Here is a 19,808-nt window from a genome sequence, read left to right as displayed (position 1 = left end):
TGAAGTGCTTTCAATCTCAGTAGACTGTAAGAAGTTTGCTGGGTTCAGGCAACTCCGGAGGAGCAAATGCAAGAAACAGGGAAGCGAAACTGAGCTGGGTCCTCCTGTGAAACAGTGAATGAGAGGAGTCCGCAGGTCCAAGAAGCCCAGCACTGGAGGGGTGGGGATCAGCACACTGCAATCCCTCATCTTGTGGATGTGTGATCTAAATCACATCCCATTTCAGAATTCCTACTCTCTGGGTGGGCAAACATTTGGCTCCTGGGAAAACTCCAGCCCATCACTATCCTGCTTTGTGGAATTTCATTGGCACGTAGCCTTACTCCCTCCTTCATGCACCACCAGTGGCTGCTTTCCTGCTACCATATGAGAGACCATCAGTTGCTACCATGCAAAGTGTGTGATATTTATTACCTAACCCCTTACTGAAAAGGTTTGCTGACCTCTGGCCTGGAACATACGCAACTTACTTGTGCCTCTTTGCCTACTTCAGTGTAGGGATCCCCTGACAAACCCTGGCCAAGGCACAGCCCAGTGGCAACCTGGAAGAGCAGCTAGAAAGCTCCTTCCTATCCAGCATCCTCTTACCATGCCCAACCTCCTCTCCCTGCTACTCCACACACCTGGCCCACTTTCTTATCCACACAGCCTCTCTGCTCTGCACACAATGCCCATTTTGCTCACTTCTGCAGGGTCCCTTCCTTGGTATCAAGTACTGTGAGGTGGGGATGGTCTTAATCCCACAAGAACTGAAGCAGAATTGGAAAGGCTGCAGTATGTCTTCTGATATCCCCTACCTTCTTCTCTATCCTGGAGTCCTCAGAGCCAGCCACCCTCTCCCAATCTCCAAGAAAGGGAAGAAATTAGAACATGGATTTCCCCATATTCTGCATGGATGGGTTTCTTTGAATCAAGAGAGACAGGGAGGTGAGGATCTCCTTTGCTGAGGAGGATTTTCCAGATCAACCTCCTCACCTGCTTCCCAGTTTTTTTGGATATACATTTAATAATATAAAAAAGAGTTCTTACATTAATGTGAGTGTTCCTATACTCATTTTACAGATGAGGAAACAGTGAAAAAGGTAAGGTAGCATTTCTTGGTTTGTTTGTTTGTTGTTGTTGTTGTAGTTGTTTTTGACAAAAGTGGGTGCTACTATAACCATTTTCCAGATGAGGAAACAGAGAGACAGAAAGGTCAAGTGACTTCCCCTTGGACAAAATGACCCCATATTCACTGAACAATATCATGATCCCTCTATGAGATTCAGGTCCCACTTCTTCTATTAATCCTTGACTTTCACCTCCTTTGCCACCTCACTCAAAACACATCTCCTGAAGAAAGGATGCCCTGATGGACACTCTCTCAATTGACTGTGGGTCTACCTCTCCATAAAGCTCAATCCTTAGAGATTTTATTATTCATTTATCTGTTTATTATTTCCTTTCAATTCAAAGTATATGCTTATATGTATAGATATATGTGGGCTTTTCATTTATTATTGATAGTTTTATTGAGGTATAAATGATAAGCATAAACTATACATATTTAATGAACAGAATTTAATGAGGTGGACTTAACATATGTACCAGTGAAACCATCACTACTATCAAGGTAATAAACATGTTCACCAACTCCAGTAACATAATAATAACAACAATACTTTACCAGTCAGATCAGTTAACATTCACATGGAAAAGCAGTCAATCTATCTATTGATAGTTTATAATTATGAAATAGTCATAAAGTTTCACAAGAAATACATAGTTGAAAAGATGGTCCTAAAATTAATATTTTAAATGAGCATAAGCAATTAGTCTGAAACACTACAATGTGGAATACATATGCAAATTTAATAAAAATAAATTAAAATGATACATTGTAGGTCAGTTCAGTTTACAACACAATGGTATTCTGATTGAGGCAAATACTAAGCTTATCATCAAAGACATCAAAATTATAAAATGTAGCCAAAAAAAAAGGCAAGTTACGAAATGAAATAGAAGACAACTTACAGGCAAGTGGTTTTGAAGGAAATATATTCGTTTTATTATTCAGTTCAGGGTTTGATTTTTGCCCATAACTACTGTAGTTAGACTAAATCTCAATTTACTAGTTAATCCTTCTGATAGTGCTCAAATATTTTTCATAGGTCAATGCTACCATTAGCAGCTGGAGGAATAACAAAAAGAAAGGAGATTTTTCTTTTGTGTGGAGTCAATATTTAGCTTGAATGAGAGAAAGGGGAACCGAATAGATTTTATATCCCCAAAACCTCTGTACTAATTAATGAAAAGGTCTTTATATATGCTGTCACATGAATACTGGCACAAATTTCTTGTATTAAGTAAGCATGAAATATAATGGATGTTAAAATTTGTGGATTAAAAAGAAAATCATTATTTTAAGATTACTATAGAATAATCATTCTCTTATTAGTATCCCTGAGTCACTATTTGAAGGATCATTATCATGCCTGCATCCTACCTTGCCATAAAAAATAAATTTTTATTGTTAAGCCATCTAATACTGGGATTATTTTATAGTCAATTGACTTATTGTAGCAGAGTATAGACAAAGTCAGACAATCATGCCTTCATTTTATTTTTCTAGAAATTCCTGCTTACTACTTGAAGGTCATTTATAAAGTTATCACCTGGTCATTCCATGTGCCTGGGTAATGTAGTATGTTAGAAAAAAAGTGTGTGGGATCATGTATGGTTGTCAATAATTCATATTTGAATAGGAAAAGTTTAGGGAGCTATGTGGAATATCCTGAATGAATAGATTTTTAGCCATATTTTAAAATCATGGGCACACTTTCATCTTCAGCACATCAGTGTCACTATATAGTCACAGTTAGCTTACAACTAGTGTGGTCTGGATGGAGTGATTGAGCAAGCCCAGCCACATAAAAATAATAGCTTATAGTTATTGAACTATGCAGGATTCCAAGCAAGTTTTATCTTGTCCAGTCGTCACAAATACAAATATGATATATGTAAGCCATTTTTTTTCTCCCAAAATCAGAAATGAAGTAGCTAAGTAACTGACCCAAGCTCATAAAACTATAGAGAGAGTTGAAATTTGATTCTGGGTGTCTAAAGACTAGAAACTATGACCTTAACTATTCTGAAGCAATGCTCCCTGCATTAAATAGGTATAAATGGACATATCTACACCCTACACGTTTATTAGAACTTTCCATCAAGGTGCTCATAAGGAGATGAGATAACATTGTCTATAACCTCACAAAGCAAAGAACTAGTAATAAGCTATCTATTTGAGAAACTGAGTTAGAACACCAGTTTGCCCCCAGGTTACCCATTAATATTAATCTGATTTATCAATTTGTCTCCTGAATTCCAAGACATAAAATTTTCAAATTTGTTCTGTTCACATATAAGGAAGTATGAGAAATGTCTACCCACTAATTGTGACAACAGGCCTGATTTTCCACCCACAAAATTCTTACTGAATTGAATGTTTCAATCATATTTTATAAAATAGGACTCCCAGATTTTATAAAGAACACATCTACAGAGATTATTGTTCTAAGACTTCCTTGGCCTCAATTTCTAGTTATGTAATTATTATCAAAAATTCCTCAATGGTATCTTTGAGTGATAGAGGGGGCTGTGCAAAGGTATTATGGGAGAATAATGGAGGCTTTTAAGGAACTGAATTTGTCTCTTTGAGGCCTTCAGACCAAAGGGTGGCAGCACCAGAACCCCCGAATCTGGAAAAGAACGTTCCCAAGAGTCACACTTATGAGACAAATCCCAGAGCCTGTGATGGAGGACACCACTGAGGATGGCTCTATCCATTGGTTAGAAGGCACTGATTTGGACTCTCAGGTTGGCAGTCTTATTTGCAAGACCAAAAGTGCAGCCAGTGAGCAGCATGTCTTCAAAACCCCTGCTCCCTGCCCTTCATTGCTGGGACTGGACTTGTTGGCTTCCCTGAAATGCAGGGATCCAGAAGAAAAGGATGATGGGGAGGACAAGAAGTCCAGAATCTCTTTCTACAAGGACTGGGAGGAGAGTAAAGATGACAAGAAGTATGCTGACGAGGACAATGATGAGCAGGCTGGCTGAAGTAGCCAGAAAGACAGACACTATCAATCTGCTCCTGTAGAGACTCCATTCCATCCTGGAGGTGTGAGTGAAGAGTTTTGGGAACACAGCAGAGAGAGAGGGAGCAGCGGGAACATGGTGTCTATGCCTCATCCGAAGAAAAGGATCGGAAGAAAGAGAAATCACAGAATCCAGCAGACTATGACCACAAAAGAGACAGAGATGAGCAAGATAGAAGTAGGCACAACAGTAGATCAGAGTGAGATGGAGGCTCAGAGTATAGCAGAAGAAGAAATGAATCAGAGAGCCCATGGCGTCAACTAAAGATGCAGCCACTCCTTCAAGGCTTACCTGGGATGAGGAGGACAGTGGCTATGGCTCCTCAAGTTGCTCTCAGGAGTTACCCTCCCCAACACTTTCATATTGGGACTCTAAGTGGAGCCATCGACCATCCACTTGAGATGGAGACAGGTCTGTGAGGAGCAAGTACTCAAATGACACGCTTCTGCCAACTCTCTCCTACAAATACAATGAGTGGGCTGGTGACAAATGACACCTGGGTTCCATCCCTCAACTGTTCAGGGAGCAAGTAAGATGTGAGGATGGTGAAGAAGGTATTTCACTTGACACAGAAGAGGAGTGGCAGCAGTGGGAGGATGACCAGAGGCAAGCTGACCAGGACTGGTACATGATGGATGAGGGGTATGATGAGTTCCACAACCCCCTGGCCTACTCCTCTGAGGACTACATGAGGCTATGGGAGCAGTATCTGCATAAACAGAAGCAGAAGAGAATTTCTGCCCAGTGCAGGCAGATCAATGAGGATAATGAGCACTGGGAGACTAACCTCATGCTGACCAGTGGGGTAGTACATTGGCTGGAGGTGGATGAGGACTTTGAAGAGGATAATGCTACCAAAGGACAACTGATGGTACACAGCCTTGTGCCTCCCTTTGTGGATGAATGCATTGTCTTCACCAAGCAGCCAAACCTGTGATTCCAGTTAAGGTTGCCACTTCTGACCTGGCCATTATTGCTCAGAAAGGCAGTCAATCAGTGCAGAAGCACAGGGAGCAAAAGGAGTGCAAAAAGACTCAGCACAAACACTGGGAACTGACTGAAACCAAAATGGGAGATAAAATGGGTGTCAAAAAAGAGGAGGAGCCAGATAAAGCTCTGACAGAAGATGGTAAGGTGAACTACAGGACAGAGCAGAAGTTTGCAGATCACATGAAGAAAAAAAGTGAAGCCAGAAGCAAGTTTGCAAAGAAGTCAATCCTGGAGCAGAGACAGTATCTGCCATTTTTTGCTGTGCATCAGGAGCTACTCACTATTATCAGGGACAACAGCATTGTGATTGTGGTTGGAGAGACAGGGAGCGACAAGACCACTCAGCTGACCCTGTACTTGCATGAAGATGGTTACATAGACTATGGGATGATTGGGTATACTCAGCCCTGGCATGTGGCTGCCATGTTGGTAGCCAAGAGAGTCAGTGAAGAGATGGGGGGAAACCTTGGTGAGGAGGTGGGTTATGCCATCCGCTTTGAAGACTGTACTTCACAGAACGCCTTGATCAAGTACATGACTAATGGGATCCTGCTCCGAGAGTCTCTCTGGGAATCTGATCTTTATCACTACAGTGCCATCCTCACGGATAAAGCCCATGAGCCCTCTCTCCACACAGATGTGCTCTTTGGGCTGCTACAGGAGGTACTGGCTTGTTGCTCAGACTTGAAGCTTATTGTTACATCAGTCACTATGGATGCAGAGAAATTTGCTTCCTTTTTGGGAATGTTCCAATTTTCCATATCCCTGGTCGAACTTTCCCTGTGGACATTCTTTTCAGCAAGACCCCACAGGAAGATTATGTGGAGGCTGCAGTGAAGCAGTCATTGCAGGTGCACCTCTCAGGGGCCCTGAGGGACATCCTTATCTTCATGCCTGGCCAAGAGGATACTGAGGTGACCTCAGACCAGATTGTGGAGCATTTATGAGAACTGGAAAATATGCCTACTTTGGCTGTTCTGCCCATCTACTCCCAGCTACCCTCTGACCTCCAGGCCAAAATCTTCCAGAAGGCTCCAGATGGTGTTCAGAAGTGCATTGTTGTCACCAACGTTGCTGACACATCTCTGAATGTTGATGGAATCATGTTTGTTATTGATTCTGGTTATTACAAATTAAAGGTATTTAACCCCAGAATTGGCATGGATGCTTTGCAGATCTACCCCATCAGCCAGGTCAACACCAACCAGAGGTCAGGGTGAGCTAGCAGGATGGTCCCAGGTCAGTGTTTCAGGCTCTACATGCAGAGTGCTTACAAGAATGAACTCCTGAACACCACGGTGCCTGAGATCCAGAGAACCAACTGGTCAATGTGGTGCTGCTTCTCAAGTCCCTTGGGGTGAAGGACCTGCTGCAGTTCCACTTCATGGACCACCCCCAGAAGACAACATGCTGAACACCATGTATCAACTCTGGAGCCTTAGGACACTGGACAACACAGGTGGTTTTACTTCCAAATGGCAGCTGATGGTAGAATTCCCATTGGAACCAGTCCTATCCAAGATGCTCACTGTATCTTGTGACGTGGGCTGCAGCTCTGAGATCCTGCTCATTGTGTCCATGCTCTTAGTCCTGGTCATCTTTTACAGGCCCAAGGACCAAGAGGAGGAGAGTGATCAAATCCGGGAGAAGTTTGCTGTCCCCAAAAGTGATCATTCGACCTACCTGCATGTTTACCTCCAGTGGAAAAACAATAATTACTCTACAATCTGGAATGATGACCATTTCATCCATGTCAAGGCCATGTGGAAGGTCTGGGAGGTGCGGGCCCAACTCAAAGACATCATGATGCAGCAGCAGATGAGCCTGGCCTCATGTGGCACTGACTGAGACATAGTCAGGAAGTCTATCTGTGCTGCCTATTTCCACCAGGCAGCCAAGCTCAAGGGAATTGGAGTATGTAAATATCCACACAGGGATGCCATGTCATTGCACCCCACAAGCTCCCTCTTTGGAATGGGCTACATGCTGGACTACATAGTGTACCACGAGTTGGTCATGACCACCAAGGAGTACATGCACTGTGTGACTGCTGTGGATGGAGAGTGGCTGGTGGAGCTGGCTCCATGTTCTACAGCATAAAGCAGGCAGGCAAGTTGCAGCAGGAGAATTGCTGAAGGGCCAAAGAGGAAACCTCTGCCATGGAAGAAGAAATGGCACTGGCTGAGGAGCAGCTGTGAGCCCGGTGGCAGGAGCATGAGAAGTCTAGTGCCTGGGTAGTGTCAGGTCCACAAAGATCTACACTCTAGGTTGGAAAGAGCAGGGGAAGACCATGACACCTCACTGCACACCAGCCCGCTTTGGGCTGTGAGCTAAACCTGTCTGAGGAGAGGGTGGCAGCAGGCGTTGGGTCCTAAGCTCTCTGGTGGGAGTGCCCCCAGGCTGTGGACAAAGCCTTCTCATCTGTGGACTTCATGTGTGTATATCAAGGCCCCTGGGGCAGTTCCTGATGGTCCAGGCTCTGCCACAGAGGAAGGAGGAGCTCCTGGGTGTAGGAACCTGGCAGGTGCTGGGGTTGCAGAGCAGCTGAGGTGCTGCCAGAGCAGAGGGAGGTGGCTGGATCCATCTATCCACATAACCTGTCCCTGAATGCCTGGTATATGAATGACTTGGTTGAGACTATGTCTTTTTTATTCCTTGTGTAAAGCAGTAAGATAGACCCAGAGGCAAGTATAATTTGGTTATCATTCAGGAATTGAAAATAAATTTATTTTTTGTAAAAAAAAATTCCTCTTCATGAATAAATAGTGTTTTGAAGTGATGGATAAGCTAATCATTCAAATTTGATCATTATGCATGGATTCATATATCAAAACACCCCACTGTATCTCATAAATATGCACAATTATTGCACATCAAATTTTTTAAGTCGCTCAAATTCCCCACCTCCTATACCAGTTCTGAAAGGACCAAACATTTACATGGTTGGCAAACTTGGAATTCAAAACATAAGCCACTTCCAGAAATGTACCAAATTCAGAGCATGTTTTGAAATATACTTTTAGTCCACCTAAGTACTTGAGGAAGCCTGCTAAACTTGCTATAGTTCACTATGGCCCCAAGGAGAATGGTTAAAAAATATTTAATCTCTTGAAAATGTGGCTTCATCATCTATATAGATCTGTGGTATTCAGGAACATGGGAATGTTTCAGCTCCATTAAGTCCAAGTTAAGTCCTCCTTTGCTTATCCTTCAGAATAAATCTTATATTGCCATAATGTCATATCAGTTAATATATTTGAACTAAATATAAAATATGTTCTTTATTAGGATAGTTAGAATTTTGCAATAAAATTTACTCAGGAAAATAATGCTTCTGAATATTTTCTAGAACAAAACTATAGAACACACCAAACAACTTCAGCACACACTCACAATGTTTAAATTCAAATCAATATTGAGGTGAATCTTTTCAGTACTCATTCTCATCAGGAAGTATTAGTCAAATATCTATTACCAAGACCTGCAAGCCTTGATAAAAACACCTTATACTGCTGGGTGCTCCTGTAATCCCACTGACTTGGGGAGACTGATGCAGAAGGTCAATCTGGGCAATGTATCAAGACCTTGTCTCAAAATGAAGAACAGGTTTGGAGATGTAGTTCAGTGGTACAGCACTCCTGGATACAATCCCCAATACCACGAAAAAGAAAAAACAACAACAACAAAAAACCTCAGATAGGATTGTATGAAATTTTAAAGCATATCCTGATGTTTTTGATCAATTTATTATTAAATTATAATTTTTAAATTTTCTACACTTTTTAAAGCTTCTACATATAGCAAATTGAAGAGTACATTGTGTTCCTTTGATGTTACTGACTATGTTTATGCCAATACAATGTGGTTTTGATTACTATGGCTTTGTAGTATATTTTATCTTATCCATTATTTAAATTTATTTCTACTGATATATAAAGCATAAAATCATGCGTATTAAGATTTCTACACATGAATTCATTGTGTAATATTTAAAACAGGATAAACTTAGTTATCTGTTCAACATTTATTGTTTCTTTATGGTGAAACATACAAAATTCTTCTACTTTTTGAAATACACAGTACATTATTGTTATCTATAGTCTCCCTACTGCACAAAAGCACACCAAAATGTCCTTCCCTATCTAACTGTAACTTACAACTTCTTTTTCTTTCTTTTCGCACATTTTTATTGGTGCATTATAGTTGTATGTACTAATGGGATTTGTTGTTACATATTGGCACATGCACACGGTACAAAAATATGATTTAGACATCACTCTGAAGCACTTCTCCCCTCACTCCCAACCTCTCACCTCCTACTTAGAACCTCTTTGATCAAACTTTTCCCACCCCTCTTTCACCCCTATTGAGGGAGATGTAGAAGGGCTTAGGCAGCCAGGGCAAGCTGGCCAATGAGGAGGTCAGGGGCAGGGCCAAAACAAAGAAGCATGGCAAGGGTCTTCTAATGAGGTCAACTTGTTGTTGATGAAAGTGCTGATGGACACAAGTGGGGCACTCAATCAGACAGACACTTCCATACTCATGCTCCTAAGCGGGGGATCCAATAGAAAAGTTAAAACAGACATGTGGACAGAGGGGGCAGCAATCAGTTATAGTGAGGAGCAAGTGGAAAGGAGAGGAGATAAGGAAAGGAGGAAATTCCAGAGATAATAAAAAGAACAACCCAAAACTCCAGCACTGGATTCCCAATTCTGGGGCCCCTTCTCTTGGGAGAAGTTTTTGTTGCTTTTGCAATAAACCTGCTGCAGATCTCTGTGTTCTATTCTTCAATTCTTTGCTGAGCAGAAACAGTGAACCTAGCACCCTAGACAGTAACACTATTTTCTCCAAACTCTAGTAACCACTGTATTACTATTATCCACTACTGAGATCAACCAATTTTTTTTTTTTTTGGTACCAGGGGTTGAAGCTGGGGGTACTTAACCACTGAGCCACATCCCTGGCTCCCTATTTTTAATTTCTATTTTGAGACAGGGTCTTGCTGAGTTTCTTTGGACCTCTGTAAATTGCTGATGCTGGCCTCAAACTTGTAATCCTCCCACCTTAGCCTTCTGAATTGCTGGGATTACAGGCACACATCACAGTATCTGACTAAACCAATTTTTTTAAATTCCACATAACTGTGAGATCAGGTAGTACTTGTCTTTCTTTGCCTAACTTAATGAAATGATCTTCAATTTCATCCACATTGTTGCAAAATGACAGGATTTCATTATTTTTATGACTGAATGGCATTCCATTTTATGTATGTATATGTATATACATATGCATATATATTACATTTTATGTATCCATTTAATTGTGGACACATGTTGTTTCCATTTTTTGGTTATTGTGAAAAGGGTTGTAAGGAACATGGGAGTGCAGATGTCTTCTTGACATACAGATATCATTTCCTTTGGGTATATATTCAGTGGTGGGATTGCAGAATCATATGGTAGATCTGTTTTTTAATATTTTGATGAACTTCCGCACTGTTTTCCATATGCCTTTAACCAATTTACATTCCCACCAACAGTGTGCAGGTGTTCACTTTTCTCCACATCCTCGCCAGTACTTGTTATATATTTGGATTTCCTGATGATTAGTGTTTTAGTCAGCTTTTTCACTGCTGTGATTTAAAAACCCAACACAAACAATTTTAGAAGAGGAAAAGTTCAAATGGGGACTTTCGGTTTCAGAGGTCTCAGTCCATAGAAAGCTAGCTCCATTCCTTGGGGCTTAAGCAGAGGCAGAATATCATGGTGGAAGAATGTGGCAGAGGAAAGTAGCTCAAGACATGATGATAAGGATGCAGAGAAAGAGACCCCATTCACCAGATACAAAATATATATCCCAAAGGCACAACCCCAACGACCCACCTCCTCCAGTCACACCTACTCTGTTACAGGCAATCCCTATCAAAGAATTAATTCACTGATTGGGTTCAAGTTCTAATAACCTAATGTTTTCACCTCTAGACCCATTTGCACTGTCTCACATATGGGCTTTTGGGGGACACCTCACATACAAACCACAACATTTCTCCCCTGGCCCCGAAAAGCTCATGACCATCTCACAATGCAAAACACATTTGTCCACTTCTAAGAGTCTCCATAGTCTCAACAGTTCCAAGATTGCCCAAAAGATCAAGTCCAAAGTTTCCTCTGAGACTCAAGGCAAACTCAGCATAAGGCCCTTGAAAAATCAAAAGTAAGCTACATATACCCTATATATAAAGGCACATGGTACACTTTTCCATTCCACATGGAAGAAATAGGGACATAAAAAGAAGGGATGGAACAAAATCAAGACTAAAATATCCCTGGGCAAACAGGTCTTGTAGCTCCACATCCGGAATCTGGGACACATGGCATTGGATGTTCTGTCCAAAGGGCTTGTGTAGCTCTGCACCTATGACTTTGCTGGTTGTAGTCTGCATGGCCTCTCTCTCTTAGCTTGTCTCTGATCAGTTGCCGCAGCTTTCCCAGGCAGAGGTTCCAAGGTACTGGCATTTCTTAATCTTGGGGGTTTCCACTGCAGTTTTGGCTTTCTCCTCACATCTCCACACATCACCCTACCAGGGGCAGTCTGCAGGGACTCCAAATATGGTGCACTTTGCCTGTCCTCCCAGGATATTTTTTGAAATCTTGTAGAATCCTCCATGACACCCTAACTCCAGCATTCTCCCTTCCTGCAGAACCAGCACTGCTTGGTTGCTGCCAAGGTCTGCTGCCATCTTGAGCAGCAGCGAAACCTCCAGGGACCCTGGCTACAATTGCCTCAGAGTACCTGGGTGGCTGAGAATGGTGAAACCACTTCCTAGGTTGCCCTGTTCAAAGAGGGTTCCCCACTGCTCTCTTCGCAAAGGAATTTTCACTTGTAATCACTTGAGACTGAGATGGGTATGATCTTGCCAATTCCTGAGATAGTCTCAAGTCATCTTTCTTATTGTCTCTGGGAAAAGATTTTATCATTTTGTTAGTGATGGTAATGTCCTTAACAACTGTAACTTTCATAGCCCTCCTACCTTCCAAGCCCAAGTTTTTCAATGTTTCTGTTCTGCTTTCTGTTCCTGAATATCATAAGGAACTTCACTAAAAGCTGTCAACAAGACCCATGCCACTACCTGAATACTGTGATTCATAGAAATTTCTATCAAGGAATTAATTCACCCATTAAGGCTCTCATAATCCAATCACTTCACCTCTAACTCTTGCATTGTCTCACACATGAGCTTTTGGTGAACACCTCGTATTCAAACCATAACAATTAGTAATGTTGGGCATTGTTTCATATACCTGCTGGCTATTTTTATGTCTATTTTTGAGATATGTTTCTCCAGATCAGTTGTCCATCTTAAAACTGGGTTATTTGGTTGTTTTTGTTGGGTTATCAGAGTTGTGTGTATATTGTATGTATCAACCCTTGTCAGACATAAGTCTTGCAAATATTTTTTCCCATTCTCTGTTATCTCTTAACAGTGTTATTTTCCTTTACTGCCCAGAATGTTTTTTTAGTTTGATGTCACACTATTTGTCTATTTTGTTTATCTACTATGCTTTGGGGTGTTCTCCCCAAAATAATTTCCTATTCCAATGACCTGAAGCATTCCTCCCATATTTTTTTCCTAGCAGTTTCATAAAGAATTTTTCCCATGTTTTCTGCTAGTACTTTCATAGTTAGTCTTAAATTTGAGTCTTCAATTCACTGCAAGATGATTTTTGTAACTGGTAAGATATATGGCTGTTGTTTCATTCTCTTGCATGTGGATATCCAATTTTCCCAGCCCCATTTATTGAAGACTGTCCTTTCTCAAATGCATGCTCTGAGCCCTATGACTGAAAATCACTTGGATAGAGATGCAGGGGTTACATGAAAAAGCTATATATTACTAAGAAAAAAACTCACTTCGCCTCTAAGGGCATGCACAGTATGAAAGTGAAGGGAATGAATAAGATATTACATACAAATGCATTCCAAAAGAAAGCAGGAGTAGCTATACTTTTAACAGAGTAGATGTACTTAAATCAAAAGTAGTAAGGAAGGTTGTTGTATAATAACAACATGATCCATTCAACAAGAGGAATTACAAATTGCAAATATATATAACTATATTATGTATAATGTTAATATATATTATATATTATATATCCCTAATATCATAGCATCCACATAAATAAAATAAAAGACTGAAAGGGAGAGATGTATTTCAATACAAAAACTCCTGGAACAGGTCGGAGGCAGGAGGATTGTGAGTTCAAAACCAACCTCAGCAAAAGCAAGGCACTAAGCAACTCAGTGAGACCTTGTCTCTAAATAAAATACAAAAAAGGGCTGGGGATATAGCTCAATGGTCAAGTGCCCCTGAGTTCAATCCCTGGTACCAAAAAAAAAAATTATTGGGAAAAGTAATCATCCTTACAGTAGCTATGAAAATAGAAAATATCTAGGAAAAATTTAATGAAATTAAAGAAGATCTCTGTAATAAAATTTATAAAACTTGATGAGAGAAATTGAAGATGACAAAAATGAAAAGATAGTCCATCTCCATGGAGTAGAAAATCAATATTTTTAAATGCCCATGATATTGAAAGTAATTTTCAGATTCAGTGCAATCCCTATGCAAAGCAATAAAATTATGTAGAGAACTAGAAAAAAACGATCCTTAAATATAAATGGAACCTCCTAAATCCCTGAATAGTCAAATCCATCTTGAACAGAAACAAAAAGCAAGAATCATCATACTTTCTCCCTTCAAAATATGCTGCAAGCCTGCAGTAACCAAAACCCCACAGTATTGGCACAGAAATGTACAGACTTATGGAACAGAACAGAAATCCAAGAAGTAAACTCACATATCTACTGTCATCTCATTCAAATATGAATGATTGGAAATAAATTCAGTCTGACTCTTCAGAGACAGCATCCAGAAAACATGAAAATGGATCACACATCTTTCTCATACACGTTGGCAAATCACAAGTGAAAAGATATTAAAACAAATAAGAAACGATAATGTAAATTAACACTACAAAAAGAAATGAAGAAATATGAAGGCAGTAACAACATTTGTGAAAGAATAAATTAAAACAGAAAAAGAGTAATTGACAGAAAGTATTCTTAGATGAAAGGAAATGACTGCTAGATAGTTGGGAGAAGGATGTGAGACTAAATGAATGAAAGTCATGAAAAGTTCACAAAGACAATTGTTTCAGAAACAAAGACTAAATAAGAGGAAAATAAGGGATATAGAGAATATAAATATGAAAAGCAAAGAAATAAAAATTCAAGGAAATTACTGAATACAGAAAATGTAGGCATTTAAGTTCACAAATAATAAAATCAAATTAGTGAAAGAATGATGAAAATTTTAAATTATAATTTGCATGTAATCCTGAAATTACAATAGATTCTTATGTCTATACATAGGTAGATAAATAGAAATATATATGCATATTACATAAATTATACACATATGTGCTTTAGGATTATACCTGTGAAAAACTGATATGCTGTACCTATTAAAAAGATCTAAGCAACTGATTACATAGCAGCAGTATCCATAAAGTAGGAACTACAAAGGGATACAGGAAGAGATAAGGAGATATACAGATTTAAATGCATATCCTGTAGACCAAAAAAGGATCCCATGATCAAAAATAAATATATGGAAGATATAAATGTATTTTTTAATGTAGGTATTTGGCCATATGTTGTATTCCTTGCTTTATGAATGAAAATTCACATGATATTGAAGGACCCAAGGACCATTTATATAAATTGGCCATATAATAGGCTACAAATGCACTGAAAATTTTTCAAAATTAGAGTTAACACAAAAATCACTCATACAAAATATATAATAAAATTAGGATACAACAACAAAATCAGAAGAAAACAGGATGGTCCCATACCATACAACCAGTTTCCCCCATTATTAACATCTTGCCTTGGTATGATGCCTTTGTTATAATTAATGAACAAATATAGATAAATTTTTACAAACTAAAGTCTATAATGAAATTTCCTTAGTATTTACCTAATACTCCTTTTCTACCCAATATCATACAGGATACCATATTAAAATTAATTGTCATGTCTCCCTGGGCTCCTCTGGGATGTAACAGTTCCTCAGGCATTCCTCATCTTTAATCACTTTCAAATATTTTACCTGTACTGCTCAAGTATTTTTTTAGGATAGCTCTCTTGAATTTTGTCTAATGATTTTCATATGGTTGACACTATGGCTTTTATGGATATGATAGTTCACTGTATATATCAACTTGTCTGGGCTACAAGATGCCCAGATATTTGGTCAAACATTATTCTGAGTGTTTCTTGTGAAGGAATTTTGTGGAAAATTAAAATTTAAACTGAGAGCCATGTAAAGCAGATTGCCAGCCCTAGTGTTAATGGACTTCCTGCAATCACCTGAAGTCATAAATAGAACTAAATGCTTGACGCTCCCCAACGTAAAGGAGAATTCCTACTGCCTGTGAATTCGTGACCTTAAAACTGAAAACATATTATTTTTCCTGCTTTCTGATGCTGACTGAACTATCAGAACTTTCTGGATTTTCATCCTGCTGGTCTTTGGACTAGCGATATAATATCAGTTCTCCTGGTTCTGAGATATTTGGATATGAACTAAAATTATACCATTAGCTCTCTTGGGACTCCAGTTTTCAAACTCACCCTATGGATGGTGGGAACTTCTAAAGCTCTGCAATAATGTGAAAAATTCCTTATAATAAATTTATCTTTCTATCATCTATCTACCTATCTATCTACCATCTGTCTATCCATCCTATTGCTTCTATCTCTATTGGGACCCTGACTAATGCAGAGGAGGAAGCCCATGTAAGGAAATTATCATTTGCATCACATCCAGTAATTGTACAAATATTAACATGATTTACTAGTGTTGATATTGACCTGTCTTGATCACTAGGCTAAAATAGAGTCAATCAGGTTTATCAACTATAAAATGACTTTTTTCTTTCCAGACTGTACTCTTTGAAAATAATACCAAATTTTGTTCTGTCTCTTTAAAGGAAGAATATCTCCATACTATATTTGAAATTCTTCTACATGGGAGATTTGTCTCTTCCAACATTTAGTTTTTCACTCAACAATTTCTTTATATCAGTATGGACTCATTAATATTTACCTTTATACTTTCAGTTGTAATCTAATAATTTATTTATTTACATTGTATCTCAAATTTTTCCAACTCTGGCCATATGGAGCTCTTTCAGTTTACTCCTGAAATGCACCCATCCACTTGGTTGCTTCCTTGTTTTTGAGAACTTTCTTACTTTCTGACACCAAAAATGCCTCAGGTACATTTAATATAGTGAATGTCCCAGGCCTAGAGTCAGTCATTTATCCAAAAAGTCCTGCTTCTTCGTATTAGCAAATTGTATCAGAAAATAAATTTTGAGAGTTAAGTGTACTTGTTGCTACTGGGTTTGCTAGAACTAAAATTTAATCTAACTATTTGAAAAAATAAAATAGACAAATCACTACATAAGCTAATCAAGGAAAACAGGAGAACACTAATATGCAAATAAAGAAAAGCAGAATTAAACACAAAATGGAGTTATCAAGATTAGTGTAGACTAAATTCCAAAACTCTATGCAAATTCACGGTAGAACAGAATAAATGAATAACTCGGAAAAAGAAACAAATTTACCAAGTCAGACACCAGAAGAGACATAAAACTAGAAATAAGCCAATTTCTACAAAATAAATAAGAAAAGTTACCAAAGACCCACACTCTCAAAAGATGAATCTATACAGATGAATCTATATCTATAACATATACCCTAGTGCCTGCCCTAGATTTTGGCATGAAACTCCATGCCCTCCATCAAGTGAGAGGAATAGTTCCCTTTGGGTGGTCAGTCTCATGTCCTTCATGCCTTGGGAAGTGTAAGTCCCCATACCCTCCACCTAATAAGGGAGGTAGCAATATGTATACTCCACATGATCCCGTGAATTAATTTCTGTACAGTCCTTCTGATATTTTCTCATTCCAGAGTTTTCCCATTCTACCCTCAAAGTATGAAAGGGGAAGTCAAAATTAATGAACAGTGAAATGTATGTTCACTTATTATATTTGAAGCTTTCACCTTCAATATGATGTTTAGGTGTATGAACATGAATATGAATATGTGTATATATGAATATGTACATTAATATGAATTAATATGAAAGAAGGTATGAACATTAATACTTATGTGAATATATATGAATACATATGTACAATAAGTATGAATATGTGTTTGCCATAAATACTAATATTAATATGGAAATGCATGAACATGAATATAAATATATATGAATACAAATGAGCATATGAATGTATATACAAATATGCATATGAATATGAATGTCTATTAATATATAAAAATGTACATGTACAGGAATACAAATATATAGATGAATAAGGGCATTAATATGTACAAGGATATGAATATGAATATGCATATATATGTAGTATGTATATATGAATATGTGCATTAAATGAATGTTAATGAATATCAATATGAATATAATGTTCACAAATATGACTATATAAATGTATATGTACATGTACATGAATATGGATGTGTATGTGTACATGAATGAATAGGTACATGTACATGTACATTAAGATGTACATTCATACATGTGTACATATACAAGAAAAAGTGCATGGATAGGAATATGAATGTACAGTTACATGTACATGAATGATTGTGAATATGTGCATGAATGTGTACATGAATATATAGATGAATATCAATATAAATTTACCAACCATCTGATGAGATCATACTCCAGAATGTTCTGGTTCAAATCCTAAAAAGATGCAATTGGGGTAGATGCTATGTAGATGGATCTATATAGATGAATCTAAGCCTACAATGTTATAAATTATTGGAACAAGCTGAATTTATTAGTATGAACACACCTACAAAAGCATGGGATTATATATGTAAAGGTGAAATATTTCTACAATTTCATCTGATTGATTAATTGGAATTTATACTTGTGACAGCTTGTGTGCAATGTAATTTTAAATTTAGTTTTAATATATTTTGAATATATAATACATCTTACATAAAACATAAAATGCAGAATAAAGACTTATTTTTGCAACTGTACCTCTTATACCAATAGATGTAGTGTATGTCAGTGTACAACATTAAGTCCTGTGAATCTTTCTTTGAGCCCTCCCAAGATGATCCAAGTTCACTTACAAATGTCATTACATACCAGAGAAAGAAAAATATTCAGATGTTACTGGGATTACTAGACACTGATATGAATTGACAATAATTTGTGGGGAACAAAAATGCTGTTCTAGTCTATTAGTTCAGTGCAAACATGGTAGTCAGGTGATAAAATTAGAATTGGCCTAAGTCTTTCTCCCTTAGGGCTGGTAGAGCAAAACGTTACCTTGTGGTATTTTTTCCAGTTCTTTAATGTATAATTGCCTCCCTGAACCATGAATGACAGTTGGCATAGAAAGAACTAAATGCATGCCTCCTGACTCCTTTCCCCACCAGGAAAATAAACCAAAAGCACTTTTGATTCCCAAAGGAAACTGCTGAGATGAGTCATGCCATCAAAGACTTGAGAAATGTACATTCAATTTAACTCACTTGTTTGGCCTGTGCATATCTTGGAGACTGACTGTGAATTATTGTAAACTTAATGAGATGGTGATTTAATTACAGCAGCTGTTACAGCTGTGGTATCTTTACTGGAACAAATCAACACAGCCCCAGCAAGGGTACATAATTATTGATCTGGCAAATACTTTTGTCTCTATACCAGTTTGCAAGGAGCAGTAGCATTTTCATTGCATTGTTTCAGGGCTATGTCAATGTACCTACTTTCTGGCATAAAGAGATTGAAAGAGATGTTCATAATGTTGGGCCTGAGAGAATCTACTAAGTATTACACCATGTATTGATAAAATCAGACTGGCTGGACCTGATGAACAGGAATTAGGAAGATACATTTTGATAAAATACATGGACATTTGTGATATGCCTCTGAGCAAGTGAACAAATAAGGGGGTTGGCTACCACGCTGGCTGAATTTATTGTTACAGATTACAAACAAAATAAAAGAAAAAGTAAAGTTGCATTGATTAAAACAAAAACCTAGAGAAAAAAATGAGGATTCACATGTTTAGTTATGTAGTTTTTGGTCATTAAAGGATGAAAATTAATTAAAGTACCTGTTAAGGACAAAGATAACATGGAATGTTGTAGAAGAAAATTATAAATACCAATTCTGGTCTTATGATAATCTATAAAAATATCAAATACAAGAGATATGCATACTTTCTTTCTTGTTAAACGTGTGTATATGAAGATGTCATTTAGTTTATTTTTTCACTCTTTATCATTTTCAAGTACTAAGATTTATGAGGATTTGGAGTGTAGTTAACTTTACTACTTAGTCTGAATGCTCTCATCCAAGAATTCACATGAGATTGTGACTGAAATAAGAAATGACTTAACGTTGTACATTGACATACACTACATCAGTTGGGAAATTGTAACTCTTTTTTTAGGAAAGAGGAGGTGAGTGTTTTTGTACAAAGTATTGGTGCATGTTGTTAGCAGAAGCATGAAGAAGTTATTATTCCTGTTGCATAGAAGTTCAAATATGTGATAAT

At 38.1% G+C, this 19,808-nt stretch overlaps 1 pseudogene across 1 annotated transcript; it reads left to right on the top strand.

Moving 5' to 3' along the window:
* Positions 1-3,789: 3,789 nt before the first annotated feature.
* Positions 3,790-7,716, top strand: LOC306651540 (pre-mRNA-splicing factor ATP-dependent RNA helicase PRP16-like; annotated as a pseudogene). The gene has a single exon. The product of its transcript is annotated as a pre-mRNA-splicing factor ATP-dependent RNA helicase PRP16-like (transcript).
* The last annotated feature ends 12,092 nt before the right edge of the window (positions 7,717-19,808 follow it).

This window comes from Sciurus vulgaris (assembly GCF_902686455.1).
Source record: "Sciurus vulgaris genome assembly, chromosome: X".
NCBI lineage: Eukaryota > Metazoa > Chordata > Mammalia > Rodentia > Sciuridae > Sciurus > Sciurus vulgaris.
This window is presented reverse-complemented; position numbering and strand designations above follow the sequence as displayed.